Source organism: Arvicola amphibius, chromosome 13 (assembly GCF_903992535.2).
Source record: "Arvicola amphibius chromosome 13, mArvAmp1.2, whole genome shotgun sequence".
Lineage (NCBI taxonomy): Eukaryota > Metazoa > Chordata > Mammalia > Rodentia > Cricetidae > Arvicola > Arvicola amphibius.
The window spans coordinates 32,406,865-32,425,122 of record NC_052059.1 but is presented as its reverse complement, the minus strand read 5'-3'; positions in this window follow the sequence as shown (position 1 = coordinate 32,425,122).

The window sequence follows — 18,258 nt, the reverse complement described above, 5'->3', positions numbered from 1 at the left end:
ACAATAACCATTATAAAAGGGAAACCCTTATTATAACAAAGAGAATAAAAACATCTCTTAAAATACAAAATGTTTAAAAATATTAAATTTGAAAAATGGCTTGTGAGATGGCTCAAGATGGCCTTCTAAATAAATTGGGTTTCATTCCCAGCACCCACATGGCTACTAACATTTTTCAACTACAGTTCCAGGGGTTCAAATGTCCTATTCTGGCCTCCCCAGGCAATTCACATATGAAATGCAGAAACATGCAGACAAAATGTTCATACAAATAAATAAAATTGACTTAATTAAGTAAATAAAAACAAATCAATATAAATAACCATATCACTAATGTAAAGGTCCAAATTTATTTCTAAATATAATAGTCTACATTTTATCAATGATGGGAATCTAGTAGAATGATATTCACAAATGTGATTATAACTGAAACCAGCTTAAAGTGAACTATTTCTCATATTTATTCAATTTTAATAACATAATTATATAATTTAAAATAGTATTTGCTTATTTGTAAATAAAACAAGAAACAATTCCTTTTGGTTAAGCTTTGATGAAGCTACAACAAATAAAAGTCATTTAAAATTGATATTTCCATTAACTCAATGCTAAAAAATAGTTTTATTTATTTATTTATTTTTGTCTTCTTAGGTATGTTTGTTTTCTTCATATTCAATGTCACCCTCTCAGTGAAAGTAATCATGATAATTATCTACTTTCATGTTAGACTGAGGAGATAGTATTTTAATATTGTAACCAATAATTTCTGTCAATCCTTGATGAATGTCATGTTTCATTTTCATATCATAATGTGGATTATTGATGAGCTTGATTTTGAATAAAAGAAAGCAAACTGAAAGTTTGAAAGTTTGTATCCAGACCATAAGGAAACAGGTTACACTGCAGTTCAAGGTCTAGGTATCTATCAAACCTTAAGGAAAAAAATGAGAAGCTATTGACTAGGTACAGGTAACCTAGATAAAGTGTTTAGTAGAATCTTAGATGTAATTTCAGCTGATCAAATACATTGGTATTACTGCTGTGCACTTTGATCTATTTGTCTACCCCTAAAAAAAATAACCCTTTATTACATGTAATTCTGAACTAGTGTTGGATTATTTTGTATTTTCCATCACCACAAATGTATGTTGTATGCAAAATATTTTTCTGAGTCCCTCTGATAACAAACAAATTTGGACATTAACAACAAGATATGAATTCTGTTAGTCTGGAGCATTTTGAATACTATGGTAATTCAAAACCAAGTATAATGTATCTGACCTCTTGAAAATCGTGGATTTAATATAGCCGTGATTTCATAATAAGCACATCTGAGAAAATAGTGGTGGTCCAGCAGTAATTCAAATTCAAGGGATTTATAATTCCCTAAATGTTCCTGGAAAGAAATGTGTGATAAAATGGCATCTATGAACACTCAAGTACTAAAATTCCTTCCTGGCCTATTAAAATCTTATTTAAAATTCTTCCAGATCTAAATCATTCTGAGAATTACATTCACATTCGAAGAAGCCAACTTCAAGCAATGCCTAGGCAATATCTCTAGGGCATGGTCTATCAGGGAAGGTGGAGGACTGTTTTGATTTGTAATGGCTTAAAGTCATTTTAACATATGGAGTAACTTTTTCATTCAACTTAATATATTAAAACATATGGAATTAAGTTTAGATCTTTGGAGAATTAACTTGTCAAATGTAACCTTGGCCTGCTATAATTCAAATGATCTTATCTTATTTTAGTCTTGGTTTGGGAGGCATCTTTTCTTCTTAAATGTGAAAAATGTCATTCACAGAAGAAGTTATTCTATGTGTTTTACTGCTTACTGAAGAATTTCTTACCACAGCACATTTTTCAATGCATTTCTTAAGTATATATTGAATTTCTTAATAAGTAGTGATATACTTCATAGTTATGTTAATTTTATAGAATACTTTCTATTCATATGCCAATCAAATAAAGTAATTTACATAAGTATAAATAATTTGTCAAATTATTTTAATTTAGCTATAATAAATATTTAAATCATAATAATTTTTAATTACAATTTTCTTGTTTCTGCATGATATTTAAGAGCGAATGAGAACCGTCCATCAACCTAATATTATAAAAACATTACTTTATTCTTATTCATGGCATGATTCACTTTTGATAAAAGAAATTAAAAGTAACTTTTTATTTTTCTTACTAGCATTTTGAGATAACATATTTCTGCCGCATTCAACAGAATTTTTTTGAAAATGAAATTATGCATAAATCATGGAGAAAAATTGAAAGATTAATTCCAGTTTACCTACTTAAATCAATAATATACATTGTGGAAAATGAGTTTTGTTATTTCTTGTGATTTGAATCTCACATATCCATCGTATTTTCCTGTTTTTCACCACTTAGTGTGCATCTGGTGGCATTGTCTAAAAAATAATGAAGCTTTAAAGATATGAGTCTTGTGGCAGAAGTTCTCCCAATGAGCCAACTTTTGGGGTTCCCTGACTCATTTCCGCAGCTTCCTAGTTTCCTCTAAAAACTCCCTCTTCACAGAGCTTCCCCACTTTTAAAGACTCAAGCTCTCTGAAACTATGAGCCAGACAAAATTTTGTCTACCTTAATTTATTTGTACAAGGAAATTTGGTAATTGAATAAAAAGTATCTAAAAATTTTATATTACAGACATAATAAAAGTGACAGGTACTTCCCTTTTGGAGATGAGATAAAATAAAAAGTAGAGACACAGCATATATAATACATGAAGGCTGTTTGCTCTTTAAATATTTTGAAGGCAAATTCATTTATTATTTTCAAAGTATAATGCTAGATTAATTTATGAATCTCAGCTTTTTAAAATTTTTTTATTTCTTATTAATTTTTTTTTAATATAGGGTATCTCTGTAGCTTTGGAACCTGTCCTGGAACTAGCTCTTGTAGACCAAGTTGGTCTTAAACTCACAAAGATCCACCTGCCTCTGTCTCCTGAGCGCTTGGATTAAAGGCATGAACCACATTTGCCTGGCCGAACTTCATCTTTTTTAACTAAACCTAGTTGCAAAATAGCAAAAATGACATGGTTATAGACATAGTCATATTTTTTTCATAAAATTTGCTTTCAAAACAGATATTCTGTTTTTAAAAATCACAGAATGTGTTTAGAAATTATATGAAATATCCAATTCAATACTTTCTTTATGAAATAGTAAAGAGGAGTATCTTTGTTTTATACATGCCCAAACCAACAAATTATATCTCAAGAAAAGTTATTTCTCTGATTGCATTCTAATTTTAACTATGTAGCTCTAAATATTATGTAAAAGGTAAAACCTAAATGCAAGGTTAAAATTAGAATTGAGGTCTTAACTTGATTAGTTTTACTTAGTCAAATAATATCTCTTAATTAAAGGAAAGTGCTTTAATATTATATCTATCCATGTTTAGTTAAAAATTTATAAAGCCTCTTTTGCTCAAGAACTTTATAGAATACAAATGCAGGGTACATTTGCACTTTAAAGATGTTTTATTAATTATAATGTTCTTGTTATACTTTTAGCAACTGACTTTAGCTTTCTAATGTATACTTTCATTATTAGTCCCTGGTTTTAATTTTAAAATAAAATTATTTATAGATACTTTTTATAATATTTGGTAAATTGAAATGTTAGAAAAAACATTTAACGAGGCTGGAGAGATGGCTCAGTGGTTAAGAGGACTGGCTGTTCTTCCACAGGTTGTGAGTTCAATTCCCAGCAACCACATGGTGGCTCACAACCACCTGTAATGAGATCTGGTGCCCTCTTCTGGTGTGTCAGCATACATGGAGGCAGAATGTTGTATACATAATAAATAAATCTTAAAAAGAAAGAAAGAAAGAAAGAAAGAAAGAAAGAAGAAAGAAAGAAAGAAAGAAAGAAAGAAAAACACTTAACAAATATAGTTATATTTAAAGTACTGTGGGTTTCTTTTAATTTTTAATGGTATGATCAGCATATTATATATACATGTACCTGAAAATATATAAACATTTTCAAGCATTTTAAAATAGCTTCACATTATTTATAATGCAGTAGTTATTTATGATCAAATATAATGGAAGTCTAACTGATCACTGTATACAATATTCATTTTTACCAAAGGACCAAAAGGTCACAGATCTTAAATTAATATGCTATATGAAATATAGCATAAGTTTGCAAATAATATTTGATATTTTTTATAGTAGTTAGAAATTCAAGTTTCAGGAATAAATATTAATAAGTAAAGATAGCATATTGTAATGAAGAGAAATTGAATTAGAAGATAGTAGTTATTTAAAAACTTAAATATAGCAATAGGAAAAAGACTCATATTTTCATAACTTTAAAAGAGTCCTTAAAGAGAAAAATCAAAGAATGGTTATATATTTCAACTTGAGTAATAATACCAGAAGAGAAGTGGAAACAAAAAAATATTATTAAAACTGAATAATAGGTATTAGAAATATAAGAACATGTCCAATTAGGCTGATCCAAGCCAGCAAAACAGAATATTTTCATAATTGAAATTAGGACATTGAGCAGTCAGGGTATAAGTCTCGTAGACTTTAGCTATTATGAATTAGATCTTGGCTTAATCTTTAGGGCCACAAACCATACTTCTTAAGTGAAGCAAGAGAAAAAGGTCTAAGTTGAAGTAAATATTGACTCAAATTTGAAAGTGAAGAGAATTGAGAATTCCACTCTTTAAATAAAGAATAATAAATGTAAGTTTTGAAAAGAAAATGTAAGAATTGTAGTTTACATAGAAATAGCAATGACTGTAAGTAGTTCTCTATCTCTGACCATTTAAATAGTATTACTTATGCATGTATACAGACAATAATAATTTAGAAAGAGGCCATAAACTTGCAAAAGAGAGAACAGGGTTATATAGAATAATTTTGACAGAGGAAATGGAAGACAGAAATGTGTAATTAGCCAGTCAGTGGTGGTTCACGCCTTTAATCCCAGCATTTAGGAGGCAGAAGCAGGTAGATCTCTGTGAGTTCAAAGCCAGCCTGGTCTACAAGAACTAGTTCCAGGACAGGTTCCAAACCTGCACAGAGAAACCCTGTCTGGAAACCCTCACACACACACACACAAAAAGAAAATAAATTTAAAAAATGCAATTAAATTATTGTCAGAGGCCATAAGAGTTACAGCAGATGACAACTAATTTTCAGATGTCAGCCCAGCAGAGGAGTGATTCTCTGATAGAGTTTAATCCTTTCAGCAAGTCTTACAAGACCATTGACTCTGTAAACCGTTGCTCAAATTTGCTAAAACATTTTGGTGTCTCACCAATACCCAATAAAATACAGACAATCATGTATAATCTCATGTGATGTGTAAATATAATCTCATGATTGCATCTCAAGCTTACATGCCCATTTCTCTGTGAGTGATCAGAAAGATGGCTTTTCGTGGAGTAGTATAACTATCTATATAGAAAATATACTAGGATGTGCTTCCTAACCAAATCCTTTGTTCCATGCAGACCGTAGATACTTCAAAGTCTGGTTTGTTCATTTTGCTCAGACTAACTTTACACAATTAGCTTATTTTTACCTCAGTGCAAGTACAAACTAGACTCAAGTCTTTTTTGTAACTAGATTATAAGTTTAAAACAGTACAGCTATATATAAGGTCAGCGTCTCAGATTTCTAACCAAGGTTGCTGCACAAAGCACCCTGAGAAAAAGCATATCAAGTCTTTTCTTGACAAGGTTAGCTGATAAAAGACACATGAACATTGTGCCACCAGGCTCTGATTGCAGTCTTTCTCCTGAAACCTTGAAACCTTGTGTTGCCATGGTAATGGTTTGGTTCCTTATTACTTACTGTAGGAATGTGCTTTTCAACAATGAGAGGTAGCTCTGGTAATTTTTCATTGCTTCAAGCCCCACATGGAGAATAGAGTTTTTAGGCTAAAGAAGAAGAATTTAAGAAAAATTAGAATTAGGACAGGAGAATTAGAATAGAGACAAAGAATAAAGAGACATATTTGGAATAGTATGGTGTAAAAGAGTTTGTTCACCCGCAGATACCCTAAGTACATTTTGCTTTCTGTAGCATGCAATCTTAACCCTGAAGAGTACCATGGGGTTGTAATCTCAACATATGTTATAGTCATAGAGTCTGCACTAATGTGATACTAAGCCACTCTTGCTTTATAATATTGACTGAAATTAATTGTTGCTTTTATGGTGTAGATATAAAGGCCTTTAAACTCCAGAAATATGATTGCAGCTAATTAACATATGGCAACTTTATATGCGTCTGTGCATGTATGCCTGTTTGTCTGAATGTGTGTCCGTGTTCCATATGGATGCAGCAGCCAGTGTAGATCAGAGAAAGACTTAAATACTCTGGTTCTGGATCTGGACTGCCAGAACGTAGCAAGCTGCCATATATATGTTGGGAATTTGAAGCAAGGCTGACTGTCACAGCAGAAAGTGATCTTAATTACTGAGATATTTCTCCAATGTTTGGGTAAAAGGTTTCCCAAGAGAAACACAAGGATAATGCTAGCATTTATATACCTAAAAGTAAAGATAATCATATAAATATATGAATATAAATTTCACATATAGGAAACTGGAAAAACCAAGTTTAGCAAAAGCATATAAAGAACACGTATTACTTTTGCTGACAAATTTTCAGTATTGTTTGGTACTTTCACAGTGGCAATAAATTTATGGGTTATATGTGAAAACTTTCCCCAAAATCTGAAGAATAAGAATGCCCCATTGAAGCATTGCTCATCTCCTTTTGTATCAATAATACCTGGGTTTAACTATATTAGTTTAGAAGATTTTATGATTTATTAAAAATGATCATTATGGCATGACTTAAAAATATTGTATTACTTATTTCCTCTGTGACATCATTTTCTTCTTTATTACTTTGGTTCTTTTTGCACATGAGACAATTTAGTGGAATTTATTGGCAGCATTAGGTATTTTATGGCATTTGGTGTCAAACACAAAGTTTGATGGTAACGCAGAGAAGTCAAAAACAGCACAAATGCATTAAATGTCAGAGACTACAGATTGGTCTCAGAAGGTAACAATACTTGCTGCTTTTCCAGGTGACCTGTGTTCCACTTTCAGCAGCTCCCTCTCAGTAGGCCTAAATGTCTGTAACTCAAGTTTCAGAAAGCCCCATGCACCGTCTTCAGCTGGCATCTTCTTTCAAGTGCACATACCCAGATGAAAATAGACAGATAACTATACATAATTAAAAAATTATGAAAACAAATCTTTAAAAGTATGAATATTGGAAGCTACACTGTGATGCTTTTCCTAATTCGTGGTCAATACAGGAATAAAAATAGTTAAAAGTTGTTGAAACCCTGAAATACACATTTATGGAGAAACTTCCAACCCCTCTTATGCTGCCGTCCTACAATCTCTAAAATTAAGAGAGTTGGCTGGGAGGTGGTGGCACCTGCTTTTAATCCCAGCACTTGGGAGGGCAGAGGCAGGCAGATCTTTGTAAGTTCAAGGCCTGCCTGAACAAGAGCTAGTTCCAGGACAGGCTCCAAAGCTACAGAGAAACCCTGTCTCAACCCCCCCCCCAAAAAAAAGAATAAAAAAAGAGTTGTAGGCAATTTATAATGCAATTAATTTCTTCAACCTGAGGGAAACTGCCATGGTTGTATTCACAACTCACTGACTGAACTTGTGACATTCAATCAGCCAATATTGTCAGTAAACATATTTTTTTCTTTGGGCCAGAAATAAAGAAACTTCTGATATTTGTTGAACATCAGTGTGGATGACCCTAATGTTATATTTCAAAATAGTAGCTTCACGTTGAAGATTTCAAGCTTTTATAATTCATAGATATTCAATAAAATATTCAGTGAGGACATGTGTACCTTTGTTATGAATTTAATGGTCAAATTTTGGAATTAAGTATTGTAAATCATGGGGATGCAAAGGTGGCCATTATAGTCTTCGATATTTTATTAGTTCAATCAACTTGAGCAATGTGGTATAATGATAAATAATAATGACTTATTTAAAGAGAAGTAGGTATAACAGCTTCTTTCCTTTTAACACATTAGTTGCTTACATGTATAAGAGAAAATGTAGTGCTTTCTCGAAAACGTCACCATCAGTGATGCAGAGAGAATGGTAGCAATATTTGAGAAGTTTTATAACTACCTGATTTTGGCATGTATTTTATATTCTAAGAATTTAAAATGCTATTAAATATATAGCATGTAATTTAAATATGTGTTATGCTATTATATTAATATAGGTAATACAGTTATATCTAAGATTTGTTGTGGGATTCTCTTCTGTATAAGCGAATATGTTTTATTACCTTTGGTTAGTGAATGAAGCTGTTTTGGCCAACGAGTTAACAGAGCAAAGCCAGGAGGCAATCCAATCAGAGATATAGAGAGAAAGTAGGCAGACTCAAGGAGATACCATGTAGAAACTAAACGATAAAGAGACAGCTGCAAGTCAAAACCTTACTTGTAGGCCACAGCCTCATGGTGATTCACAGATTTAATAAAAAATGGGTTAATTTAAGATTGAAGAGTTAGTCAATAAGAAGCCTGAGCTAATAAGCCAAACAGTCTTATAATTAATACAGTTACTGTGTTATTATTCTGGTCCGGGCAGCCAGGAAATGAGCAAGCAATCTCTGCCTACAAAGACTATCTTGTTGAAACTCACAATGACTTATTTAAAGTGGGTAAAGGAAATAGATTAGCCAAGAACCAAAATATGACAAAAACTACTAAGGATTTTAAGATACTAAAATTAAATAAACAATCTGTAACATATGTTCAGGTGCTGAGTCATAAAACTGAGCTGCATTCTTATTGACAAAATTAAATTAAATAATATTTTGCTTCCAATGCCGTGAAATGTATGTATTGTTATAAGCTATGTTTTTTGTGAACTTAATATCAAATTTGCTTTATAGTCAATGTCAAATACAGCAAAAATGTCAAAAGTTAGTGGAGCTTTCTCATTAGGTGAATATTTGCAAGCTTACATTTTGCTTTTTTACCACATAACCTCCACTGTGACGGTATTTTTAAGAAAAATAATTGAAATCTAGGTATTGCATTTATTTTTAAATGTATGCTGATGATTTCCATGAATATACTTCTCTATTCACAGACTGACTACAGAGATGCACTCCACTATGAATTTTTGGACATAATGGGTCCCCTTGTGCTTCATCTTTTATTATGACTTTCTAGGGTGCCTAGAATACTTATGTCTGCGTTTCCTTAAAGCCAACTGCTCTTGACAGTCATCTTATTTCTCTGACTTTGTTCACCTGTTACTGTTTCTTTTCCTTCTCAGAACAACATTTTCTTAAAAAGGGTATACTCAGAAACAAATACTGGATGTTCATTGAAAACTACCATTGAGTGATATATCTAGTCTACAGCTAATAATTTATTTTTGAACACCTATTCCATCACTACATGCAAAGAATACCTATAGCCATGCATCCCTAATTAAATTTCAATAATTGCATATTTAAGTGAACATTTGAAACTTAGTTAATTAGGTAAGTGGTGAGGGAAATCCTTCTCTGTATGCGTTGCTCTTATTGGTTAATGAATAATAAAGCTTCTTGGACCTATGGACAGGGAAGAATAGAGCAAGGCAGGAATTCCAAGCAGAAATAGTGGGGAAAAAAGACAAAGACAAGGAGACGCCATGTAGCCACCGTAAGAGACTGGTGCCAGATAGCACTACACCAGTAGGCCACAGCAAGTGGAAATAGACAAATTAATAGAAAGGGGTTAATTTAAGATATCCGTGAGGAGTGCGTTTACCCATTGAGACGGTGGGACAGATCTAACGGGAGACCACCAAGTCCAGTCGGAATGGGACTGATGGAACAGGGGACCAAACCGGACTCTCTGAATGTGGCTGACGGTGGAGGAGGACTGAGAAACCAAGGACAATGGCAATGAACATGAACTCTACAGCATGGACGAGCTCACTGTGAGCCTTGTCAGTTTGGTTGCTCACCTTCCTGGACTTAGGGGGAGCTGGGAGGACCTTGGACTTAACATAGTGAAGGGAACCCTGATGGCTCTTTGTCTTTGGAGAGGAGAGGAGTGGGGGTATGGGTGGAAGGGAGGGGAGGGAAGGGGGAGAAGGAGGGGAGGAGATGGAAATCTTTAATAAAAAATGAGAAAAAAAGATATGAGTAACTTAATAAGAAGGCTATACTATTGGCCATGCTGTGTTGTAATTACTATGGCTAGAGACAAACAAGCAGCGCTCTGCCTACAAAGTGGTGCCAATATGAGGCCACTATGTCCACATAAAACCTGAGAGAGCTTGGAAAGGATTCTAGACACAAAAAGTAGAGTTTAGTGCAGCTTCTCAGTAGCCATGCTTATTTTTCAGACCGGCTCTGTCTGCTTGCAGAGAGCAGGGGCTTTGTGGCTTCTAAAAGTGAGGTTTTCCTGACTCACAATTAGCAGACAAGGCTGCATAGTTTCTTTAGGGGAGAATTACCTGGTTCATGCTACTTGCACAAAAAAACTCTGGCTCTTTCAGGAGACTAAGCACTTAAATGGGGTCTGTGAGCAGCATGTTACAAATTGCTTAATGGTCTATAGACCCGCTGTGACCCTGGAGTTGGGGCAATGTGCATGACTCTCAAAAGCAGTGAATAAGTCTCTGTCATGTTGAATTGTGTGGAGTCAACAGGCAGGGCTGTGAGTTGGTCCTAGCCATGCCCACTTAGCATTTAATAGAAAAAAAAACTTTCCTGGTCAAAAAATAATTATGGAAAAGACCTCTTAATGGGTCACAGTGTTGGATAAATGTACATATGCTTGAAAGAGAGAGGGGAAAAAGTCTAAAGAGCTGTAACATAAGAGTATAAACAGTTATGGATTAAACAAATAAAGATAATAACGTAAATATTAAACTTGTAAAAAAAGGAATAGAATAAGAAAAATAAGCCACATAAAGGTGGATTATACACAGAGTCTGAATTATGTATATTATTGTGTTTTCTTTAAATTTTTTAGCTGTGAATGATCTAAGTGCAAAGAGACATTTCATAGTACAGGCTGCTAAGCTAAGCCAACATATATATTTTAGAGGTATCTTGACTTCAAAACCTGAGTCTCAGAATATGTTGTTTTGGAAAAGAGGTTCTGCTTTTATTTCCATAGAGGATGAGAACATTTGGATTCCTTTCAGACTAAAGTGGTTTGATGAAACCAGAGCCCCTAAAAGGTTTCCATGAACCCCCAAAATACTTTAGCCAACAAAAACAGGAAGCAGTTTGAAGAGAATTTGCCCAAATTCCCAAATATTGATTATAAATGTTTGTTCTTCATTTAAAGGGAGATACGATAAAGAGATAAATACTTTACAATGGTATGAATTTTGGCTTATTTATTCAAATTTAAGGTCAATTTTGCTATATGCATAGATCTGCTCTTGATTAAAGCACTCTTTTAGGCAGCTTATTTAAAAATGTAATATATAATTAAAATACAGATTAATAGTCATTTATAATAGTCAAACTTGTAGTCATGTTAGTTTGGTTATCTAAAAGAACAAAGATAAATTTCAGATGGATAGGTATTCCTCAGAATTTTCAAAGATGTACAAAAGATGGCATTTAAAGTGTTTTACAAACTTAGTCTTTTCTCAAAAGTCTTCTGGCAGCACCAATTACTTCAGAGAGGTTCATGGGCATTGAAGAAATTCATTATGGAATTTGTCTTCGATGTGACAAGGCTAGCCATTTGCGTAAGAAACTGCACTTGCCTGTACTGTTTGATGGTATACTTTATAAACTGGATATGTAGGGCCCACAGATAAATGACTGCTGAAGTTGCCTAAAGAAGTTGAGAGGGTCTTCACAGTTCCTGCTTAATTAGAGCATTTGTCAGACACTCTGCAGGACACAGAAAAATGTGACTGCCAAACTGCCAATATAGGTAAAACTGTCTTTGAAATTATCTGCTTCATGGAAAAGTCCACCAGGCACTATGGGCCTATAGGCTGAAAATAGATGCCCCCAATGTTACAGAAGAACTTTGGATGACTGTCCACGCAGCAAAAGGTCTCTGTCAATTTTAAAGTTTTAGAAGATGCTTACAATGTACCTACTATTTACTTAGATAATATTATATACTTCTGGAGTCTTTGATAGAGTAGAAAATACGTAGTATTAGTTTTCTTTAGTTATGATGAAAGATAAATTAGATATAAATATTTTACCTGTAATTCTGGCTTGATATCTGTTTTGTTATATGTAATTTTACTATGTTAAAATTAATACCTTCCTTTTTATTTGGACAGAAAAGGAAAATGGTGTGGGAAGTTCTTCTGTATTTATATATTGCCTTTATTGGTTATTGAATAAAGAAGCTGCTTGGGCCTATAATATGGCAGAATAGAGCAAGGCAGGAATTTCAAGCAGAGGTAGAGGAGAAAAGAAGATCAAGCCAGAAAGAGGCCATGTTGCTGCCAAAGAAGACAGATTCCAGAACTTTACCTGGTAAGCCACAGCCTTGTGGCAACACACAGAATAATAGAAATGGGTAAATTTAAGATGTAAAAGTTGGTTAATAAGAAACATAAGATAATAGGTGTGATTATTTCAGGTCTCGGCAGGCAGGAATAAATGATCAGCCTCTGCCTATAAGTAAGGAAAGAAATATTTATATTTATTTTAATGAAATACACTGAAGGCCATTGTATATATACATACTATATATATATATATATATATATATATATATATATATATATATGCAGTTTTTAAAAGACTTAGACCCTCAAGAAGTCAACAAAAATCTTTGCATTCAGTACAAATTCTAAATTCAGGACAGTTTAAGCACAATCAATACCTACATCCTATTTCATGTAGAACATTTCTAACTCAAAATGATATAGTCTCTTATAGAGTTTCTCAAAGAAAACAAGGTACATCAAATGTAGGTCATACCCAGTTTAAGGCCAGGTAAACTAAATCAGACTTGCTTCAGACTGAATCAATAGACTGTTTTCTTTCTCATTACAAAACACTTTGAGAAAGAAAATAGTACACTTGCTAATATTCTAGTGCCTTCCAGACACCGCAGTATTGGTGTTTTGGAGCTGCAAATTACTGCTTCTCTGAGAAGGATATGTGTACCATAAGATGTTTAGTGACATCTATGGCATAGTCCCAATAAAATCAGTAGTGCATTGCCGTAGAGGACAACCAAATGCCTTCATTTAAAATATTTCCTAGATCAGAAGCAATTAGTACTAGCTTAATTGAGTGCTTTTGGATGGAATGTGTTTGCTTAAAGGAAATGTATTATTGTTTGTGGACAATGTGCAAGAGAATACAAGGAAAGGATGAACATATATGGCTTTCTTTTTCATGCTTCGTATGTAGAGCTAAATTTAGAAAATTAAAACGATCAAGTTAAGCTTTTATGAAGTTATCAAACTGAACACATGTTCATGTAAATTTAAACATTTTAAGGTATTTTGTTATTTATTTACAAATCTATTTCGTATATGAGCTATCTCCTCATTTGATAATAAATGTGAGGTACATTTAAATGAGGAAAGTATTACTTGGCTCAGGTTTCTGCAGTGTCGGTTTATGACTGCTTTGTCACTTCTGCCAGCACCAATTGTGAGTCACAGTGTTCAGTCAGGAAGCCCATGCTGGAGAGATGCCATTTACCACGTGTGATCAAAAACATGCAGAAATCAAAAACGAGAAAAGCCAAAGACAAATATACCCTTAACACACACACGTATACACAGAATTAATGCATAATTCTGGACACCTTCACACCCAGGACTTTGGAGGCAGAGAGAGGCAGTTCTGTCACTGTGAGTTTGAGCTCAGACTGGTCTACATAGTCAGTTCAAGGGCATCCATTGCTGCATAATGAGACCAATTTAGGGGTCCGGGTCTGCATATTTAAATGAACTAACCTCTTTGGTTCCATCCATTTGTCTGCAAATTTCAAGATGTCCCTTTTTTATGGCTAAGTAATAATCCACTATATAAATGCACCAAATCTTCACTATCCTTTCTTCAATTGGGTTGTTTCCAAGTTCTGGCTAATACCAATAATACTTCTATGAACATAAGAGATCAAATGTCCTAGAAAAAAATCATTCTGAATAAGTTAACCCAGACCCATAAAGAAAAACACAGTATGTACTCACTCATAAGTGGATACTAGATATAAAACAAGGGATAACCAGGTTACAATCCACAGCCCCAGAGAAGGTAGGCATGTAGGAGGTCTTCAAGGGGGACACATTTGGATGGCCCCAGGAAGGGGAAATCATTAAGATCTCAAGGTAGACTGGAAGGTGGGGTATAAAGGAAGGAATGGGAACATGAGGGTTTGAGATAACTAAGTTGGGGTAAGGATGGAGAGGGAGAACAATGAAGGAGATAACTTGAAAGAAGGAGCCATTATGGGGTTAGATAGAAATCTGGTCCTAGGGAAATTCCCAAGAATCCACAAGGATGATTCCAGCTAAGATTCCTAGCAATAGTGGAGAGGGTGCCTGAACTTGGCCTCTCTTATAATCAGATTAGTGATTACCCTATTTGTCATCAAAGAATCTACATCCAGTAACTGACGGAAGCAGATGCAGTGATCGACAGCCAAGCACTAGGCTAAGCTCCTAGAGCTTGGTTGAAGAAACGGAGGAGGGATCATATGAGCAAGGTCGGTCAAGATAATGATGGGAAAAACAACAGAGACATGGGCTATGGATTGACAGCTGGGGAACCTGAATGGGACTGAACTCTGCCCTCTGAATGTGGGTAGCAGTTATGTGGCTTGATCTGTTTGTTGGGGACCTGGCGGTGGAAGCAGGATTATCCAAGATGTATTAACTGACTTTTTGAATTTAAAAGATTTCTATCCTTTTGCATACATGGAGTATTGCAGAAATTATTTATTTTTATCAAGTTAACTGCATTCACAATATAAATTTTATTTTTTAAAAGCTTTTATATAAAAGGTGCTTCATTGATAAACATGTAAAGCAGTATGGTATTCCACTAATTATAGCACTAAATTATTGAAGCAAGAGGCATATGTCAAAGAAAGTACATGCTATAACAGAAGACTGTCTCAAATGTTAATAACTTGGTGGAGAGGATAAATATGATCAAATTGTACTTACAATTAAAATTCTTTTAAATAAAAAAATAGAGTTCAAATTAATGTGAAATCTACATAATACTCATAAATTGTATATAAAATTTAGGCTCTAAACTGCTTCTTATCAAATTTATATTCTTGACTTAATATTTTCAAATATTTTCATTTTTAAAGAGAATGATATGATCATACCATTTCTCCATTCCCCTTTTGCATCAAATTTAGACATATGGCCCCTTTCACTTCATTCTCTTTCATTTCTTTAAATTGAGCTAAATAAGAAAGTAAACAAAAAGGTATTAAATAAAATATTTAAAAGAATGTTATTGCTATTTTAGTTATTCCTTCTTCTGAGTAGCATTCAAAAGAATAACAGAATGGGTAAAATAGTAACGGATATATCATCTTAAAAAAGAAGACTAAAAGTTAATTTTTTTAGAAGTTTCTTGATTTCCAGATGCAGGCAACCTACTCTATCAGTAATGCATGATGATCCCAGAATTCTTGCCTAACAAAGTAGTTGAGTGAGCAAGAAAGTAAGACACTGGTCTTATATGTCTTTTTTAGAGTACAAGACTTTTAGAAAACACCCAGCACTACTTACCTTATATATGTTTAATGGTTGGGTGACATATATCCTAACCTTCTAAGTGGAGAAAAGAATGAGGTACCCATGAGTAGCAGCATATAGCAAACATTAGAAAGTTTTTTCTTTAGAACTCAGAAGTTCCTGCCTCTATTGAAGGGTGTAACTACCTTCTGTTCTAAGTTAATAAAAAGAAATATTAGTAACATCAATTTTGTATCTTTTTAAAGTCAATTTCAGCTAATGAACATTATGCTTTGACCTTCAATGTCAAATGGCACCCAAATTCCAACCTTATAGCTTTCTTTATCAAGTAGTGCTCATGCTACAATATGTCACCAAACAAAGGTCCTGAATAAAGTAGAACAAATTTTCTCTACATTTCCTCATATGTCATAATATGTCTCAGGGTAGGGAAAATGTCTTGACATTTGCAGCCATTACATTTCCCAGGTGGTTTAAATTTATGTGAGGAATTATGTGTTTACGTGGTTTTATCAATAGATGAGAATGGACACAAACTAATGCATTGGTTTAATTACTCAATTGTCAATTGGCAGAAATAATTTTGCAGTTACATTTGATTCCTATCCCTGAAAACTAGCTATATATGAAGCTTGTTGGAATATAATTGCTTACCTTATAGCCCTGCTGGAAATCTATGTGCATTCTGAATTATTTATTGTCAAATCGTCTTCATCTCAGCCATTTTCTGCAGAGTACTCCTTAGGCATGTGTTTTCAGACATCCTTAAAATGTTCCTATAAAAGAGTATTATATCATGCTGATGGGAACAATTCCCAAGATGAAAATAAAAAGTATATAGTATTAGGAAATAAATAATAATATTTTAAGGAAATGTCAGTATGTCTCAATAACAAATTTTTATCTGTACTATTTACTCACTCTCAATAATAAAATCTGAATATTTATGGTATCTGGCATGGATGTTTGTTTAGTGACATGTTTACAATTATACATTTCTGAAAAATTACATCACACATAAAATGTACACTATACATCATTAAGAAGACAACAGGTCTGCATTATTAACACAATTTAAGTAAGAAAAGAGTGTTTAAAAGAAAACATCGTATGTGGAAAAACCTCATAATTTTTAAGTTGGTATTTCCTTTGATCTGAAGAAGCATCTTTAACAGGATTTATGTTGGAGGGATCTTTTGCAAAACACTAAATGTGTTCCAAACCTCTTAAAAGGTGCTAGAATGATGTCTTGGTGTGGAGGCCCAAAAGGTGTGAGCCTATTTCCACCTTGTCTGAAGGTCAGAGAGTTTCAACTTGCTCAAATTTGTTGCCAGTCCACCCTAACCAAAGGTCAGAGACTTGAAACTTACTTCTATTCCTTCAAGGTTATTTTCTGTTTCTACACAAAGACCCCACCTAGATTTAGAGCAGAGAGTTCTCTCTCAAGTTTATTTTCAACAGGTGTGGTTAATATCCAGACCTTGTATTTCAGGTATAGAGAAGTAGGTCTGTTTCTACCTCAAAAAAAAGTCTAAGGAACCAACTAAGTTCCTACTTCCTTTGGTAGATAACAATGGATTCTACCCAGGGAGTGGTTTGCCTACTGACTGCTTTGATCTAGGCTGTGAGCATTGCTTGTCTTGTTCTAACAACAGAACATTCAACTACGAACGTAGCCTACAATCTTCAACTGATCTGTTCATTTCCTTGTATCATGTTAATGCAGTTTTTTTTTTGTTATTGTTGTTTTTTAATCTTACTCTTGCCTTTTAGGATCTGGGGTATTTACCAAATAAAAATTAAATGGGGGTGATTTCAGCATTCACTAAAACTTCCTCCCAGTACTATTTTGTTTTCTGTCTTATTATGTCTTCATTTTCTTTACTTATTTTTCTAATCCCCATACTTCTAACCTCATGAGTGGTATTTTTGTCGATGCTGATCTCCTACATCTTGGCATTTCAGTATGATCGGTTCTTTTTAAGAGGAACAGAGTTCAATTTCTAGCACCCATACCTGATATATCACAACCACATATAACTCCCACTATAGATACTCTGAACCCTTCTTCTACCTACACAGCTTTGTGTATGTCTAACACACATTCACAAAACACATAAATATCAATCAATAAAAAAGATTTAAATAGACTTTAAAAATAACCTAATGAAAACAGGAACAATTTAGGATGTATTAATGTTAAGAAATTGTATAATTTCCATATCATTTTATATCACAGATGTCTAAGTGACATCAATATTGTGTTCATATTTGTAACATATATATATATATGCATAACATTACAATGTTCTCACTTCTATCACACACCCTAGTGAGCAACGTTTCATTGTTTTTTATGCTTTCCTAATAAAACAATGGAAGCAGAGACATTTTTATGAATTCTGTTGTCAAGAAGTTTATTCAGCTAGCGATATGAAAGATCAAAGTTGTTCTAGACATGCAATATTGCTATGTGAAATAGAATCACAAACATCAGTTATTTTCATTAATGTG